The sequence below is a fragment of the Armigeres subalbatus genome, chromosome 1, assembly GCF_024139115.2.
Source record: "Armigeres subalbatus isolate Guangzhou_Male chromosome 1, GZ_Asu_2, whole genome shotgun sequence".
NCBI classification, from domain to species: domain Eukaryota; kingdom Metazoa; phylum Arthropoda; class Insecta; order Diptera; family Culicidae; genus Armigeres; species Armigeres subalbatus.
In genome coordinates, this window is record NC_085139.1 from 168,463,590 (window position 1) to 168,483,246 (window position 19,657).

At 40.0% G+C, this 19,657-nt stretch overlaps 1 pseudogene; it reads left to right on the top strand.

Moving 5' to 3' along the window:
• The window catches only part of LOC134206742 (irregular chiasm C-roughest protein-like), a 53,233-nt pseudogene extending 40,004 nt beyond the window's left edge, over nucleotides 1–13,229 (top strand).
• Nucleotides 13,230–19,657: the final 6,428 nt, after the last annotated feature.

Here is a 19,657-nt window from a genome sequence, read left to right on the forward strand (position 1 = left end):
AGTTACGTATTATTTTTCTGCTGCGGCTGGTTGAATTTCCTTGTTTTGATCTGAGGGCCGCTTCCCAACTTCGAGCAAGCGACATGCTTTTCGAAGGTTAGCCCTGGTTCGTGAGTAACTTTCCGAAGGACTTTGGTCGCGAATACCAGCAACAGGCTCGCAAGGCATCCGACAGAAACGTGGCATACTCACATGTTTGAGCGCTTGCTCAAGCTGATTATGAAATCCGTTATACTCTGGATCGACAGTTGCTCACATTTTGGAACATGCCGCTCCGGCACGACGTTATGTGCTACAGGTGTTCCTTCAGTAACTGATTAGATCCGCTACTGACATTGACGTGGATCATCAGGTCACAAATCTGCGGCAATTGTGACAGCTAGGGCCAGCGACTGTCACCAGTCAAGGAACTTTCCGATTTTCTTGCGTATCGGTTAACGAGGAAGAACATCCAAGCGATTGATGTATCTTCGAAATTTTCTCAGACGTATTGCTCGATTTGGCCAACATACAGCAGCGAACGACAGGGAACTACACTACCTGACTCGCCTTTAACCCCCTTGCTGTTTTCTCCAAGTCAGATACGATTAGTTGACTTTTAGAGGTACTACACACGTGTTGTCGACCGTTTTACCGTGAGCTTTTGGCATTTTCATTACACTAAACACGTTTTATCCTCGTCGCCAACTTGAAGTGTGGGAAGACGACAATGAAAACACACGCGAGACTAACTTCAATTAAACTATGGATTGGTTATTTATTAATATATGTGATTGTGCGTCTGCACCTCATCGAGGTCGAGTCGGTAAGAAGAGATCGAACGGAAGTCATCCTGTGATGAGCTACCTGCTCACTATAAAACTATTACAATGGTAATTAATTGAGGCAACACTAGCAAACATCTATATATTAGCACAAGCAAGCAATTATAGATGCAGTTCACCGGAAAAGAGGGAGGTGTAAGAGCAAGATGCGCGAGGTTCAGCATCAACACGTCAGGCGTGAAAAACGTAAGGCATAATGCGATACATCGTTAAGCACTTCAAATTTCCCAAAGTAAACATTTCTGGAAATAACCCTGAAAAATCATTTTCCGCAAGTATCATATCCTTGAAAACATTTCTCCGGAAATGAGATTTCGCCCGAAAATAATAATTCCTCGAATATGCCATTCTAAAAAAAATCCGCGAATATGACATTTCCCCGAAAATGACAACAATCAGTTTCAATCGTGACATTTCCCCGAATATGATATTTCGTCGAATATGACATTTCCCGGAATATGACATCACCCCGAATATAATTTCCCCGAATATGACATCACAGAATATGAAATTCCTTGAATATGACATTCGTCGAATATATTTCTAGATACGAATTTTCCCGAATTTGTCATTTCTCGAACTGACAATTCCCGACTATCGACATTTTAGTGACTCCTCCTCAATAGAACATCTCCGAATATGACAGTTTCGTATATACTTTTCTCAATATAATTCACTACAAGAATTTATTTGCCGGAATTAATGTTCTTAAAAGTGATATCTTCCTTCTTTCAAGCATTGGAAGTTCTTTAACCAGAGGCGTAGCCATGGGGAGGCTTGGACAAAAGAGACACAGAAACAAAATTTTTATATTTTTTTTTTTCGAATAAAAATAAAATGTTCAGAAAACCCACCCTAGACCAATTTTCTGGATACGCCACTATCTTTAACCAAAATTTTGATCTTCTTATCAACTAAAGAAGTATCAATATCAAAACACGATACCCCATTTACCAACTGGTTTTAGTGAAATCAAATTGACAATTCCAACAGCTGCAATCAATCTAGCAATCCCGGATAAGGCCGGGTACATACAGCTAGTTGCCATATAAAAGTTTGGAGTGGGATGGCCGGGATTGTGCCAAATCGACAAACCCAAAGAAATACCATTTTCTGTCCAATTTCGTTGAAATTTAATTAATCACAAATCGTATAAGTCAGTCGAAGTCTTGGTAAAAAAATAAGAATAAATGGCCGATCACTACAATAAACACACTCTCAATTTCAAAAAGTATTATGACATGTGTTTAGATGTCATATAATTTGATGCAAACCTTAGAATATTTCACGGGTTTAATAAATCTAAAAAAAGCCAAATGCCCTGTTCCAATAACCATTTTGTCCTTTTTTTCAAACGACATTTTTCCTTTTAGCCAGATGGCATTTTGGCCTACGGCAAGATGGCAAATGACCAGTTCGCGCGAATTTAATTTGCCGGCCATATATCCCCAATTTCGTCTAAATGGCCATTTCTGCCAAACGACTTTCTCGGCCAAACCGTTTCCGGCCTAATATCAATTTCTATCAAGCTTTTTCAGGAGAGGCCTAATGGTTTGTTTGTTTAGCGACATGTTCGGCCAAATGGTTCTTCTTACTAAAAGACCATATTGGTCAAACGGCATTTTTTGGCCATATAATTCTTTCGGTTAAATGACAATTTCGTCTAAATGGCTATATCTGCCAAACAAATTTTTCGATCAAATTACCAGTTTGACGAAACAAAATGCTCGGCTGTATGTCCATCAAAACAAAATTCCATTTTCGGCAAAATTGCCCTTTCTGTCAGTCAAAAGACTTCTAGGTGAAATGACTTGTTCGGCCAAACCGTTTTCGGTCTAATGCCCATTTCGATCAAGCTATTTCAATCAAACGACATTTTCCTTTCAAGCCAGATGACATTTTCGGCCAAGGGAATTGCAGCCAGATGGGATTCGGCCTAATGGTTTGTTTGTTTGTTTGTTTGGCTCAACGACATGTTCGGCCAAAAGGTCATTTCTGCTAAAAGACCATTTTGGCCAAACGGCATTCTCAGTCAAATGACCAGTTCGAATAAACTAAATTTTCAGCCGTATTTCCTTTTTGGTCAAATGACAATTTCGTCTAAATGGCCATTTCTGCCAAACGACTATTTCAGCCAAATGACTTGTTCAGCCAAACCGTTTTCAGCCTAATATCCATTTCAAGCTTTTTCAGCCAAACGACATTTTCCATTTAAGCCAGATGACATTTTCGGCCAAGGGACATGCGGCCAGATGGGATTCGGCCTGTTTGTTTGTTCGGCTGAACGAAATTTTCGGCCAAATGGCCTTTCCTGCTAAATGACTATATTGGCCAAATGGCATTTCGACCATGTGACCAGTTCGAGCGAACTAAATTTACAACCGTATATCGCTTTCGGCTAAATGAAAAATTCGACCAAATGACATATTCCGTCAAACGACTTTTTCAGCAAAATGACAAGTTCGGTCGGACGACATTTTCGGCCGTATATGCTTTACGACCAAGTGAAATTTTCGCCCTTTCTTTCAGTCGGCTTTTTCGGTCAAATGATCTATTCAGCCAAATGACATAGTAGGTCACAAGACCATACCGGCTTAAAGGCAAATGACCAGTGTGGCTGAAAAATTTTTTCGGTCATATGCCCCTTTGGGCCATATGATATTTTTAGTTCCTCTCCCCCATGAAAGTGCTACTGACCGGTTAAAGACCATTGTCTTTTACTCATTTTCCTCTAATCAATTTATGAAACTCCGTAGAAAATTGACTTATAAGCCACTAAAAACGTTATTTTTTCGATGGTAGTCCTACGTAAAAAAAAAGCCTTTGCCAAATTTGAACTCAATTTAACATTTTATCCCATGAACATATTGCCAAAGAAATATTCCCATTGGAAAATAGAAAATCCAGTTTTGGTTTCAATTTTATATGACATGTCGAGATCTGATAGTATTATTATTTTTAAAAAAAATCACGCCTGCAAGCTGATTATAGAAACTTCCGAATGATTTTTTTTTACTTAGATAGTTTTTGGGACATACCATCATCAAGTTTCAAATACCAACTTTGTTTGAACGTTGAGTAGACCAAAATATAAACCTTCACCAAATTTCGGTTTAATCGGACATTTTAAAAGTCATTTGTTATCTTGTTTGGCATCAAAACAAAATCTTATTAGAAGATATTTCTATAAGTGAGTCGTTTAGCGGCTAGTTTAGAGATTTCGGGTTTTGAATCATGTTTGTTATTTTGCGGTAATGGTCCCTATCTTGAGAGTCATACCCTTTTCTACATAATTCATTCCCTATAGTTCATTTACTCTCTATGAGACGTAATTGGCTTTAATCGCACCGCTGCATTTATTTTCGGCTTCCTGATATTTTTACAAGCTTTTACTTCGTTTGGATGGTAGTCGGGAATTGTTTACAAATTAACAAAGCCACCAATGCTTAGACCGACGAATCTTTAATAAGATTGATCCATCTATTTTTTGTGTGGAGTCATCAATAGAATTAGGAGTCACTTTGTTTAAGGGATATTCAATTTCGTCTGAGAAACCTGGTCGAAGAGGCAAAGAGTTTTAGGTGAAATGTCACTAATTTCTAGAGGTATTGGAACGCGGTAACTTCCCGTTGTTCAGTGTGGCCGATACAAGTGATGTGTTGATCGTAGATTCTACTTGTTCCCTGATGAAGGTAGGAGATGATTTCTTAAGGATTGTCAGTCCGTTTTAGTTAGCAAATTTAACTAATATACGCCTCGGAAACACAGAGTATTGTCAATGTTAATGTTTTAGAATTCAGATTTGAAAATCCATTTGTACTTTTGCCTTAGCGTATCATTCATTCTGGTAGCTCGTTGCATGCCCACTTCTGAGAAACCATTTAAAAAAAAAGACTACTTCAGCTCAAAAAATCAATAATTTAATAAATTCAATAAAATTTAAAAAAATATTTGCTCCAGAAATTGAAGCAGAATCAGGGTTTGCAGAAATCGCTCTCAATAGATAACGAACACCGATAAAAGACAGGCAAAAACTGTTTTATTTTATTTAATTTGATAAAAATAAATACGAAAAAAATCTATGTTTCTATGTATGATTTTTTTTTAGAAACTACATATGTGCACGCACTTTGACGAGCAATTATGGAGTACTGCTTATAGTTTTCGCACTGGAACTGCCCAGGGTGTTGAGTTTTACCAAAACTGTTGATCTGTATCGAAGAAATCAAAAGATTCAGTGCCAATTTATTCAAAAACAGTTTATTGTTGTTTTCTTGAAATTGTGTAAAATGGACATATGCAGTTTCTCAAACAAATGATTCAATTTGATCATTTGAAGTATTTTAATAAAACAGCGATGAATTGTTTTTATTATTTGAATGTCATAATTTGAAACACTCATAAATAAGATTCACTTGAAAGAGTGCTAAACTTGTAACGATTCAGCTCAAACGGGACCAACAGGTTCAAATTTGATCAATTTTCTTGAAATTTACGAAATGTACAGTACAAATGTTTTAAAGTCTTTATTCTAACACGTTCTCATTCCAACACGTAGAAAAAAATATTCTAGAACCCACTTTCTCCACCTCCTAATGGTTCTGTTCACTCTCAACTGAAAAGATTTGCACAGTAACTGTATTCCATTCCAGCTGATACTTACAAACTTTCAACCAATCCCATACCATCAGAGTGGTGCCTCCGGACCATGTCTCGTTTGTCTTGTCTTCCATATTTCCCGCACTCAATGTGACAAAGTCTGACAATTTCACCACCCGCCCCGTGTGCTTAATTAATTGCGTTTCTTCCAGTTAGTTCTGAAGAAGCAAAGTTCTTGGACCGGATTCCAGAGGGTCTTCCCCTACCTCGCCCTCAGTGGTAGGAATCAGCCCCAAGATATATTATAGAGGTGTCGGCGGATCGGCCGGGAAACGGGGATCTTCCTGACTCGGCCATATGGCATGTGGTCCCAAGATATTAGAAGGGTGCGGTAGACATTTATTGATATAGACAGGGCACGTGAACCGTGGTAGGAACTTGATGGCAGCATGCGTTGGGCTTCTGAATAACATTCCACTTGAGCTGTGGCAAATTGAAAAGCAGATGAAAAGTAAACAATTTGCACCAGAAACGGAACATAATAGCAAAAGGTAGCAACGGTTTCCGTCCTCCAGTGGGATAATGAATGCACATAAAGTTATGAATGTCACTGAAAATTTCTTTTGTTCATCTCCTGCGGGACCGGCATGGCTGCTCCTCTTCAGATGCGACGCAGGAGGCAGTTCAGAGGGAATCGTAAACCTTTTGATGACGATTATGCCGCACTGGATAAGCAACGGTATTAGTTTCCGTGAGGATGTATCCCAGGTTGCATTGCTCCGGGATTGTGAGGCATTCTGGATCCAATTTCAATCAGAAGTCAAAGTGCCATAACCTTTAACATCGCCTGGAATCTGGATAACGGCCCCGGTGGAATTCGATGCAGAAACAGTAATAATTGAACGTAATTGAGTGTGATATAAAGTTATTGGACATCAGATAAGACATCATCGCCATAGACAAGGTTCAAACAGTTGAGAGGAGAAGAAGGTATGGCATAAAATCCCCTGCAAGAGAATTGATTCGATCGGAGGCTTTGTTTGGATAATAAACGTACCTACCACTTCGTAAACGGAATCCCCTGCTGCCTGGGATGATGGTGTCTCGCTTCTGTTCGTCCACGGCCATCCGGACGGAACACGGTAGGTGAGTGCAGTGGCGAATACAGATCGAATGAATATCTCTGCCTGTCAAGAGCAGCATGTAAATTTCTTCGGCGATTTTACGAGGTTTTCAATCGAATTTAAAGATCCCGGTCGTGGTTGGAATTTGATTTTATGTTCTATTAAATTTATTTTATTTTTTTTTTGTAGAGGTCCAACACCAGTATCTGGTGGCCTCGGAATGCAAAACTTTATGACTTCTTTCCAGTAGGCATGGGACTTGCGTAAGCTGCCGGCGGAATCCGTTTTGTTCGGATGTTTGAATTTTGATACAGATCTGAGACATTAAAACTAGCCAGGGTTGGGTATTTTTTTTTTCGAAACAGTTTTTAATGCAGCGGTGAACAGACACTTTTTGAAATGCTCATAACAATGGGATTATATTTATCGTTAATTCATGACAAAACATAAAATCCATATCAAGTCGTTCGAATCGAGACAATTGTATATGAGGATTGTAAACCAGTTTAAGCTTTGCCTTTTTTCTGTTCCTAATATCGTTCCATTCTAAATGAAATTTGGAACATTCTAATTCAAGTCAAGTTCTTGACTGTCTTCATCCCTCTCATCCATTCACATGTCTTTCAATGCTAGAATACAGTCTCCGAAAATTATGTCTCATTTAACGTGAAGTGCGTAAATTGAATACATTTTACAATAATATGGAAATGTTTATTATCATTTTCAAAATAGAGCAATTGTTTCATTATATAATTAAAGGCGAATGTAGATTTCATAATTCCGTTGGTACGTCGGCAGGTAGATATATTTATATAGAAGTAGATTTAAAGGAGCGGAGGAAATTGTTGAACAATATAAATAACGATTTCTTCAACTAAACTCTATGTTGCGAAAAATGACTCTTTTCATTTAAAGGCCAGTCATGATTCCTTATAGACGAGTTTGGCAATCAATTCATAGCCGTTCCTTTAGAAGGGCATGATTGGTTCTTATATTAGCAATGCATCAAATTCGACAGTGAATAAACTTGGCATTCAGAGGGCTAACCATATTCTAAAATGGGAGTTAGATCGTTTGTAAGCTGATTTATTATATTTCTTTAATTGATTCTCAAATCATAATTGAATAATTAATTTATAATTATTTCCTATCCTTAGACTAAAGTTCAACGATCCTTCAATTGGCAGAACCATTAACATCGTATTATTGTCCGACATGCTTTTAACGTGCAGTCGTCTGATTTTCATATTTTGGATGGGAAGGGCTGTTCAGTAATAATTCGACTGAAACCCATTTGGCCGAAGGCCACTAGGCCGAAGTTGTTTGTCCGTATATGTGATTTGGCTGAACAACCTTCTGCTGAAAGTCATTTGACCAAAATTGAATTTGGCAAAGGTGCTATTTCTCGTTTAACAAACTGGTCGTCTGAAAGAAGGGCCCATTTTACCGAGGTCATTCGCACGAACAGTTCGTCTCGGTCGAAAGCGTCGCAGTTGAACAGACATATCGTAACTGTCGTTTGGCCGAATAGTCATTCGACGAAACTGTCTTTTAGCTGAAAAGTGGTGGCTGGGAAAGAGCCAGATGGCCAAAAGGTCATTCAGTCGAACCGGAATACGGTCAAAATGTGTTTGGTTTGGTATTGGATTGATTTGGATTGAGTTTGGAGGATTTTGATTGAATGTTGGATTGATTTGGATTTGATTTGGAATGGATTTGGATTGAATTTGATTGATTTGGATTGTGGATTTGGAATCTGATGATTGGATTTGATTGATTTGATTGATGGTTTTATTGGATTTTTACTGGAGTTTAGATTGGTTTGGATTGATTTGTTGGACTTGACGATTGTTTAGATTGATTTGACTGATCTGGATTCGATCTGGACTAATTCGACTGGATCTTGACTCGATCGACTGATTCTGGATTGATTTGGATCATCGGATTGACTTGACTGATCGACTGAATTTTGATCAGTTCGGATCGAATTATTCTACCTGACCGATCTGGATTGATCTGACCGATCGGATCGATTCGACTGATTTGGACCGATCGGACTGACCGATTGATTCGGACGGACTTGACTGATCGACTGACTTGACTGATCGGATTGATCTGGACCGATTTGACTTGACTTAACGGATCGACTGGATTTGGACTGACTTGAATCGACTGGATCGATTTGAATCGATCGATTGACTTGACCGATTTGATCGATTTGATCGATTTGACCGATCTTTGATCGATCGATTGATTTGATCGATTTGGATTGGATCTGATCATCTTGGGACTGACTTGATCAACTGACTGCTCGATCAGCTTTCCGATTGATCTAATTGATTTGACTGGATTTGACTGATTTGACTGATCGATTGATTTGATTGATCTGACCGGATCTGACTGGATTTGGATGATTCTGGATTGATCTTGATCACTTCCGATTGATTTGGACTGGATTTGGATGGATTTGGATTGATCGGATTGACTTTGACTGGATTTGGACTGATTGGATTGACCCAACGGACCGATCTGACCTGGATCTGGACTGACTCGACCGACTGACCGATCTGATCGGGACCGGACCGAATCGACTGGATCTGGACCGAATTTTGACCGATCGACCGATCTGGACTGATCTGACTGACCTGACCGATCTTGACTCGATCTGGATCTGACTTGACCTGACCTGACTGACCTGGACCGATCTGGATTGATCTGAACTGGATCTGACCGACCTGACTGGATCTGGACTGACCCTGACTGGACCGATCGATCGACTGATCTGACTGACCTTGGATCGGATCTGACTGGATCTGACTGGATCTGACCGACTTGACCGATCGATCGATCTGGACTGACCTGACCGATCTGGATCGATCTGGATCGGATCTGACTGGATCTGGACGGATCTGAATCGATCTGACCGGATTGGATCTGATCGTGACCGATCGGACTCGGATCTGGATCGATCTGATCGATCGGACTGGATTTGACTGACCTGACTGGATCTGATCGACTTGACCGACTTGACCGACCGGACTGGATCGATCGACTCAATTGACCTGGATCAATTTGACTCGGATCTGACCGATTCTGGATCGATTTGGATCGATCTGACTCGATCGGACTGGATCGACTGATCGACCGGATCGGACTGATTTGACTGATCGGACTGATCTGGACTGGATCTAATTGATTTTGATTGACGGATTGATTTGATTGATTTGATTGGATTTGATTGATTTAATGATTTTGGATTGATTTGAATTTGATTTGGATTGATTTGATTGATTGATTGATTTGATCGATTTGGATTGATTTGATTGATTTCAGACGATTTGATGATTTGGATTGATTTGGATTGGATTTGATTTGATTGATTTGATTGATTTGGATTTACTGGATTTGACTCGATTTGATTTGATTGATTGATTTGAATTGATTTGGATTGGATTAAATTGGATTTGATTGGATTTGGATTGGATTTTTATTGATTTTGATTGGATTTGATCGATTTTGGATCGATTTGACTGGATTTACCTGATTAATTTTAATTGATTTGGATTGATTTGGATTGAAATTTTGTAGTACCTTTGAATTTCTTCGACAAATTTTCCGGAATTCTTCATTCGGCGAATTTCCTTTGTCCCTCATTGGTTTTTCGATTTTTCAAAGAAATTTCGGAAGTGATGAGAATGATATAAGAGAAATGAGGAGAAATGCTTGTTTATAAAAACTGAAAATTTATAAATGAAAGGAGAATCTCATTAACATTTCACTTCATTTCTTACTTCTCATACATCTCAATTGTCATTGTCACATCATAATTCATTCACAGGCACTATTTTTGGTCCATATGAGCTGTACAACAAAACACATTTAAGACGTCGTTGGTTAGTCCTTGTTTGAACGGACAAATGACTTTTCGGCTAAATATCCTTACCTGGCCAAACGACTATCCAACCAAACGGCATTTCTTTCTAAATGACTTGATCCGTCGTATGTCACCTGTCGTTTCGGCCAAACGGAATTGGGTTAGTGACTTATCCTACTGTATGTTTGTCAAATGTCATTCGGACAAATGGTTTTCGACTGAATGAAGCCTCGGCCAATTGACCTTCCTCGAGGATGGATGGTTTTTTGAACAGTTTGGCAAAATCTTAGATCATTCACTCCTTAATGCTACCTCTGTTTATCCAATTCTCATATAGATTATATGCAGAACTATCTTTCTGAAAACTCTGCGTTATTCTCAATGACTGATCGTTACCGGATCATACATATTGATTATTCTGTCCTTGACTTTAAAACTCATTTCATCTCAAATTTTCTTTAAGGGATTTTCCATCTATTTGTGGATGATCTCTGACATCAACATTGAATGTTGATGAACTGATCAGGGAGCTTATCTGATGCAAACACCAAATGGTAGCGCAGCGTTAAGCCCAAGTGATTCGTATCATATTTCCACAGCGATCCATTCATCACACACACACACACAAACATATCTGCTAACGAACGATCAGGACTCAGATCAAGAGCCTGATTTCATCGTAATATAACGCACCAAATAAACATCGAACTACACCCAATAATGATTTACACCTGCACCTTACTTCCAAGCAGAGCCCTGGCTCGTCCTGTTGATCTTGGTCGGCTCGGCAGCCAATATAGTCAACATCATAACCTAAAGCGGTTCGCTGGCGAACCGTAAGACTGAAATGGCAATCGTCGGATCGAAGGTTACCTCACCTTGCCGGGTTGAGTCCGCGTTGGTCAACTCCAGTGACCGCTGGACGATTCCCCACAATAAGCACTGAACCTTAGTGGCTTGATCGGTACTCGATGATCGGCAGCGACGAAGAGGGTGACGCTCGCTGAGATTTATCCGGTGATGCTGGATGACGAGGCGCGGTACCAGTGTCAAGTCAGTCCTGGCAAAGATGGTAAGTCATATTTTTTGAGATTATCGAGCGGAACATTACACACATCTGTTACTTCGACAGGAACGCCCGGTATGCGATCACGATTCGCAACCAACTCTAATGGTACCTGAGCCACTGAAGATCATTCAAGGGACTTTCGTAACAACGAGGATCGAGAGATCGAGCTGCGTTTCCGCTGGTGGAAACCAGCTGTTGAGGTAACATTTACAGTTTATATCAAAGTTGTTTACTCAATATCGAATTCTATCGATCACATGGACCGATGGTCCTCGGAAATGTTATCACCCCGGTATTGAATACGTTAGAATGGCCCTGATGCTGGCCGCCACAGCAAAATCGATCCTGAAATTGACCCAAAAAAGGAAATACCACAACACTTCCTTCACTTGTCCGAAGCAGAATACGTGTACAGAACGTATCGTTCTGTTAATGCTAAGTGAGTATACGCTCCCAAGGTCAACGTGTGGTAATCGATGAGCTCTTGCAGGAGGAAGGATCCCTGAAGGACTGAAATACGACTGTCCTGCCATCAAACCGAATGCAAATCCATGACGTCAGCTACAAGTGGTTCATGCCGATGAACCAGTGCGAAGGAGTTAACCACTCGAAATGGTAAGTTGATCTATTTCTATGTCATGCTCAAAGCCATAACTATTTCCATAAACAGATCATTCACAACGTTTTGAAAAGTACCACGACGCTGTTATCAAGGCGAGTCATCAACGCAGTCGAGCAAAAGCGAAAGAGACGAAAATTGGACATCAGCCTATGGTCCAGTACTTCACGTCGCGACGAAATCCGTAAGTGATTCGAGTCGACCGTACGCCCATCGTGCGACTGCTGACGGAAACCACCCGGAATCATGGTCCACGAAGAAACGAATGCGCATATCTACATTTGCTCAACATCACCGTCATGTAACTTCCATGAAACGGCTGTAGCTCTACCAAAGCGAGCGTCATGGGCTTCCGAGATCGAAGGCTAAATGGCGTCTCTATATCTGAAGGACCACCCTGGTCGGTCCCCAGCTGGTATTACGGAGCGCAGTCAACGATAACTCGCAAATTCAGTGGAACTATCGATCCCCAAAAGCAACACGTCATCTGCGATACCAGGGCTGAAGTCAACAACGAAACGACTACACAATAGCTGGAGAATCACCAACCGGAAGGGTGTACGATCCCTATCATCATCAGCAACACATGAAAGCAACTTTGCGTGACTGCACATGATCAACGAGTATGCGCGATATGGACTCGATCGAAATCGATTTTAAAGTTTCCAATAAGATGGTGCCACGTCGAGCTCTCAATCAATTGATCGAAAAGTGACTTGTACTGTCTTTTGCACAGACACGATATCTCTTCCGTTATCATATTCGAGCTCAATCGGAGGATTCATTGCTAGTGCATCACGATCATATGGTCAATGTCTTTTTGTAAAAGAGCAAGGAAAGTCTTCCAACAGCTGATGTTATTCCAGAGGTAAGATTTTAGTTAATGATCTTCTCTTAGCCAAAGATTGCTGCTCAATCTGCTTTTAAATAGGATCATGTCCAAACGTTTTCAACATTTGATGCAAAACCATTGTCTTTTCGTCCAACAGCAACACTACATCACAGAAGTGCAGCGGAAAGCGACTCGATCATCGAATGTACGATCTGGAAAATCGATCGTGATCTCATGAATATTCTGAAACCTGTTCAGCACGACAGTATTATACGAGACTGGCAATGAACATTTTAGGTTCGTCAGGGAAGCAACAACAGTGGCAATGGGGAATCCTGGTATGGAGGTGTCCCACTTATGGCTGCCAGTGCTGAATTCCTTAACGATTATAGGTTAGTTTTAGCACCAATTCTTATGTCGAACCAAACATCACGGAATTTCATGATATTCAGGGTGACTTCACTGACAGTATTGGACCTGATCAAATTGTCAAAACAATGGGATATGTGCCGATACCATGACCCTCGCACAACATGCCATTAGTTACACCAAGTCAGCGTCAATCAGAAACAGACGTCTGACGAGATCGGAGCCCAAGACAATGGGCTTCCAGCGTTGGAAGTGGTTGGGATCATGTCAAACAGCCTGATGAGTAAGTGTTCATTTTTTTCCACAGTCGCCATTCTATTCTAATATTATTGCGTTCTCTCCGTCACGTTGCCCTGACGCGGCCCATCAGCATAGATCCATGCGGTTGAAAGTGCACCTACGGAAATCCATGTTGCGTAAGTTGTCGCTGTCTACCACTACCGCACCGAGGCACCGCAAACCCGAGCAGAATCCGGCGCCACCTCCGTACAGTGCCGGTCGTGGCCAGCCTCACTTCTATCGATGGGCGTCAACTGGGTAAGTCGGCAGGCAGGCTGAACAGGCTGGCATCGTCGGCATCATCCTGGGGCCTGACAGTCCCGAAGTCAAAAGGAATCGTCCGCGCCAACACCAGCATGGACCAACGCATACCGCAATCCAGAGCATGAACACCGCCACGAGTCGCTGGCGAATGTCCAGCCCTGGCCAATTCATTCTTCCAGCAAACGGGATCTGCGGAAGGTGCCCTATGACACACGTCTGGGGTAAGCGTCGGATATTTACCTCTTACTTAGTGCGCTCCTGTGCATAGATATATGTAGGCAGCTTTAGTATCTACTCGTGATGGGCAGCTTTCCGTTGGATGGGGTAGAGATGCTCTACACATGTATAGTAGGGTTTGAATGTGATAAAATCTTGCAAGATGTAGCGTGGACATATTTGAACTCACAGAGTTAATTATGATTGAGAACAATTACGATTTTGATTTATTTATTAATGTTTGTAAATTTGAATTTTACATTCTTTGATTCTGTTCCTCAACTAAATTACAATACGTTTCTTTTAACAATATTATTTGCGCTATTTGCTTTTTTTGAAGTAATCGAATCAACACCAATGTAAATTTAATTTATTCAATCTTGAAGCATTCTCTTTCACTTCTAAATCAGCATTGCTCTATCATCCGCAAGGAACCTTGATCTTAATCTCATCCACGAATCTGGCTCTGAACAAGAAAAGGATCTCCTCATTTGTACCTTTACACGACCCCGTCCCACCACCCACGAAAGTACCCCTCCCCATTTTAACTCCATCAGAAAGTGAAATTATTACCATATGTAAATGTGTTCAGTAGCGATATCTTCTACGCACGCGCCTTCAATCACGATCTTCACCATGATCACTCACATCAAATCCAACAACTATTACAATTCACTTCTTCTTGTTTCTGCAAGAGAGATGAGGAGAAGAAAAATGCGTGGCCTTAAACGAGAAACAAAACAACAGTTCAGAAACCAAAATAATAAGAAAAATTGAAAACTTAATCGGAAACATTAGGGTTCAACGAATATTGGACAGTGAGCGTTTTTCTTGAACTTATTCTTAGGAAGTCTATTAAAGATCTAAAATTCAAATTTTATTTGAGCTAACGAAAATTGCCTTGAGCTTTAAACTTTTAGAAACGAAACTGTGATATCGCTGTAATAATGAAAATTGAACTACAAAAATGTAGCTTTGTTTTGAGAGAGGCGGTTAAAGTTTATGCGTACACAAACAAACAAGTAAACCAGCGTGTGTTTTGAAATTGTTACTGAATAGTAAAGTTAAACGAAATGCCAGCAGAAGGGAATATAAACGTTGCGTCAGGTTTGAGCGTTTAAAAGTTTTACCGAAGGAAAATTGTAGAGATTTACAGATACAAGAATTCGTAGGAAAAGTTTTCACTATTGAAGATACTGTTCTCAAGCAGGAAAAAACGAAACGTTGAGATAAGATGTAGAAACGAGATTTCACGTATTAAGTTTTTGCCAATTCTTCTGAATCTGCCACACACCAAATCGTCCTTTTCCAACAAATCTAGCCCAGCTTCCCTGCAGCGGAGACAGATAACAGTATGAAAGGATGTCTTGGACAGAAAAAAATAAGCAAAAACATTTTCTTGTCTCATCACCCCTCATAGTAGAAGAGCATCGCTTGGACAATGCAATCTGGCTGGCGTCTGTTTTTCTCTCATGAGACAGGCGGGAAATTGAGTAGAAACACGAGTCATTGTCATTTAATGTGAAGCAAACGAACGGAAAGGAAAATGCATGAAATTGAAGCTAGCATTAAAGATGATTGAGCATTAGGCAAAGAAACGTACTCCCGGAATGCGAGTGTTAATATACCAAATTATATTTTATATCGTTTAAGTTTTAGAAAAGAAAAATACAAAACAGAAAATAAAAAGATATTATTCGATTGAGAGCAAAGATCCCTTGACTGTAAGTAGTTATTCTTTGAAGATATATATACATAGCTAGTGGTTTAAGTACTTGTTAAAATATTAAGTTTTTACTAAAAAAGAACAGTTGAAAAGCTGAAATCGATATGAGCAAAGAAAATATATCAAATTGTATATGGAACTTAATGAATTGTATATAAACGAAAAGATTTTAAAAACTGAAATCAGGTCAGAGACGAACAAAACGCAAATGCAAATATTTCATAGAAATCTGAGATATCTTTTAGATAGTGCAACAAACGAATCTTTGTATAGAATGAAACAATATTCATCAGACTTGATCAATTATATACTGAATGAAATCTCTATAGGATTAAGATTTAACAATTGATTCTCAAATAGATAAAGAAAAATAAAAAGTGATTTTGACGGAGTTTGGAAATTTCATTTGAAATCTGATGACACAAGTTTGAGAAACACCTTTATCCGTGAGCGTGGATAAAATAACGAACGTGTAGTAATTTGTAGAAATAAAACTTAATAAGTAAAACTCACACTCGGAAAATCGATGATTTCCAAAATTGAAATTTTATGACATTGTTTCTCTGCCAAATATTGTATTCAGAAAACAAAATTTCCTTTACTAAGAGCTCGGCATAAACAGGTTGAAACACAATAACCGGATCTGATCGGGACTAGGAAGTTTGTAAAATACTATTTATTGATAAAAGAGTCAAAAAGCGCTGAGAATCCTGTTTCCTATTGAAAACTGACCGGATCGGACTATAAAATAGAAGTTATGACCAAAACACTAATTTCAAATCCACACAACAAAATCACTGTTTTTGACTTATGTCCATCAATTTGCTTAGTCAAGTTGCGTTCAGCGATAAATTTTATTATATACTAGGGTTCAAAATGACGTTCCAGTTAAAGGAGAGAGGGCAACAACAGATATGTGACAGGGGAGGGGCTTGTAAATATGTGAATCCTACTTATTATTTAAAAAAATCATTATTTGAAGTGAAGTTTTATCAGTGTGGTAAGAAAACCAAATTATCGAAAAGGATGAGTGCATGGGCGAACGAGATCACTGGTGAGATATAAAAAATGAATCCAACTTTGAAGAAATTTTCAAATCGAATATTAGCGCTTTGAAGTCAGAAGCTTTGAAGTCGAAAGGAACAATTATTATGGGTTTTCTTAGGCCAGCAGACAAGGAATCTTCTGCTAAGAATGGAGAGAGTGATAAAATTTGCTCCACAAGCACCTCCTAATGAGGAAGTTCCGACATCTCAACCTTCTAGTTCTTCCAAAGCTCGTCCGGTTTCGGACAAAGATGTTCCTTCAAATTGTACATGCCCCAAACAGAATGCGATTAATTCGCATATTATTCGGCAACTCGGCCGTACGAAAACCATTTTTTTTTTGTTCAATCAAAGTTAATTGCCTTTCGGGCCCTGGGACACCTGACTTGATGAGTTTACTTGGCGATGAATGCTATGTCCATGTTCTGAAATACAAATTGATATGAATTTGCAAAAAGAATCCACGTGTCTTGGAGGACCAACCCTCAACCTCCTACTCTAGATAGGCGTGAATCCCTACACAACAAGAAATTAAAGCAATCGTTTGCGGAAAAGCCATCAGAATCCAGTCACCAACCTCACCGCGGTTAGCTCTTTTTGCAAATTGAATATCTTTCGGATGTTGATTTGTTCAATCTCGAGTTCCTCCAAGACACGTGGATTCTTTTCGCAAATTTCATATCAATTTGTCTTTTCGAAATATGTGCTGCATATCACAGCCAAGATATTAATAAAAATTAGCGATCTCAAAGATTTGGAATTAGTTAATTCCGAGATTTCCAGCCTGCTGATTAAGGAGCGCAATGACATGCTTTTGAATGTACAAAAAAGACGCTGTCTGATCTGATCAACTGTAGAGAAAAGGCTGAACAAAGGACTTGGGAAGCAAAAATTAGATCAGCAGCGTCCAAAGACAAGCAGAGCAAGAAGATTCTTGAGGAGGAATATGAATCAAATCCTCACCTTGCCAAGCGTCTCAAGATGCGGCCTCTCAAAGAACGACCTCCGATCGAAAATGACCAACCAAAGTTGTTGAAGACGTTGGTCGATCTGGCCCAGATAAGAATTCGCTATTATAAACATCATTTAATTTATAATAGTATTCTATAAAATCAATTTAAAATTATCTAAATTTGTAATAATTCTCTGGTACGCATTCAAAACGACGTATGTGATCTAGAAAACAAATTTTTATTTATTATTACCAGACTAAGGCTGAGTGGCCTGCAGTATATAAAGTCTTCTCATTCCGCTCGGTCCATGGCTGCACGTCGCCAACCACGCAGTCTGCGGAGGGTCCGCAAATCGTCCTCCACGTGATCGATCCTCCTTGCTCGCTGTGAACCTCGACTTGTTCCTGTCGGATCGTTTTCGAGAACCATTTTCACCGCATTACATTCTGGCTACGTGCCCGGCCAACCGTAGTATTCCGATTTTCGCGGTGTGGACGATGAATGGCTGCTGATGCAACTCGTGGTTCATTCGCCTCTTACACGTACCGTCTGCCATCAGCATCCCACCGTACATAGTACGCAGCACTTTCCTTTCGAAAACTCCGAATGAGCGTTAGTCCTCCACGATCGCCAGTTCTCGTATCCTAGAGAACTTCCGGCCTAATGAGCGTTTGTAGATAGTCAGTTCATCGGCGAACTCTATTCAACCAGAGCGTTTTGCGGAATCCAAACTATGTACGAGTTCCTGCCACTATGCGTCTCCAAATTTCTCTACTGGTATCGAAGGTCATCAGTAAGCCCAAGTACACGAATTCTTCTACCACCTCGATTTCGTCACCTCAGATACAAACTCGTGGTGGAATGCTAACACTGTCCTCTCTTGAGCTTCTTCATATCATGTACTTCGTCTTCGACGTATTGATTACTAGAAACGGATCGGACTAGTCAACATGCTTCCCTCTTCAGTCTGAGGTAGGTTTCTTCCAGCATCCCAAAGTTACGTGTCATAATGTCAATGTCGTCGGCGATACCAAATAGTTGAACGGACTCCGTGAAAATCGTATCACTCGTGTCAATCCCTGCCTTCGTATTACTCCTTCCAAAGCGATGTTGAATAGCAGGTACGAAGGACCATCACCTTGCCGTAAACCTTTGCTCGTTTCGAAGGGCTCGAGAAGGCCTCTAAAACTTGAACTACGCACATCACCCGATCGATTGTATTATATGCGGCTTCGAAGACGATAAATAGATTATGTGCAATGCCTGACGTACGTCGAACACCTGGTCCGTGGTGTGTGCCATGAATTTATTGTTATTTGAATTCTCGTTTGGCAGTTTGTAATATGCATGTACATTGTCCCCAATCTTATCGATCTACGAAAAGATATTTTGTTACAAGATAAAGAGTCGCCGTCGGAACATATTTTGCTGTGGATAGGGTGCTAAATGTCAATGAAGGAAAAATACATGATTTGACAGTTAAGTACCAACATGTTTCAGAGAGAACAAAGGGAACCGAAGCGACAATCTATCTTAACAAAATATCTTTTAGGAGTGAATGCTAGTAATGGACCCTTAACGAGAAACTTACTTCAATCGCTTCCAGAGTAAGACTCATGACAAATTGCCATTCTGCACTAGATGACAAAGGTTTCAGGTTTTTGGTTTTGGCCACCCAGGTTTATGGTACCCCCGTCCAATACGCAACATCGAGTTTGTTCTATACGATTATGGTCCCCCATTTGATTTAATGTTCCATTTCCATGTTCCGTTGCCTATTTTGGACCCCCCTTCTGTGCTATAATGGACCCTTTAGCACGTTTATTCATAAATTAGTTAATTTAACTAAATTTCATTCTCCAG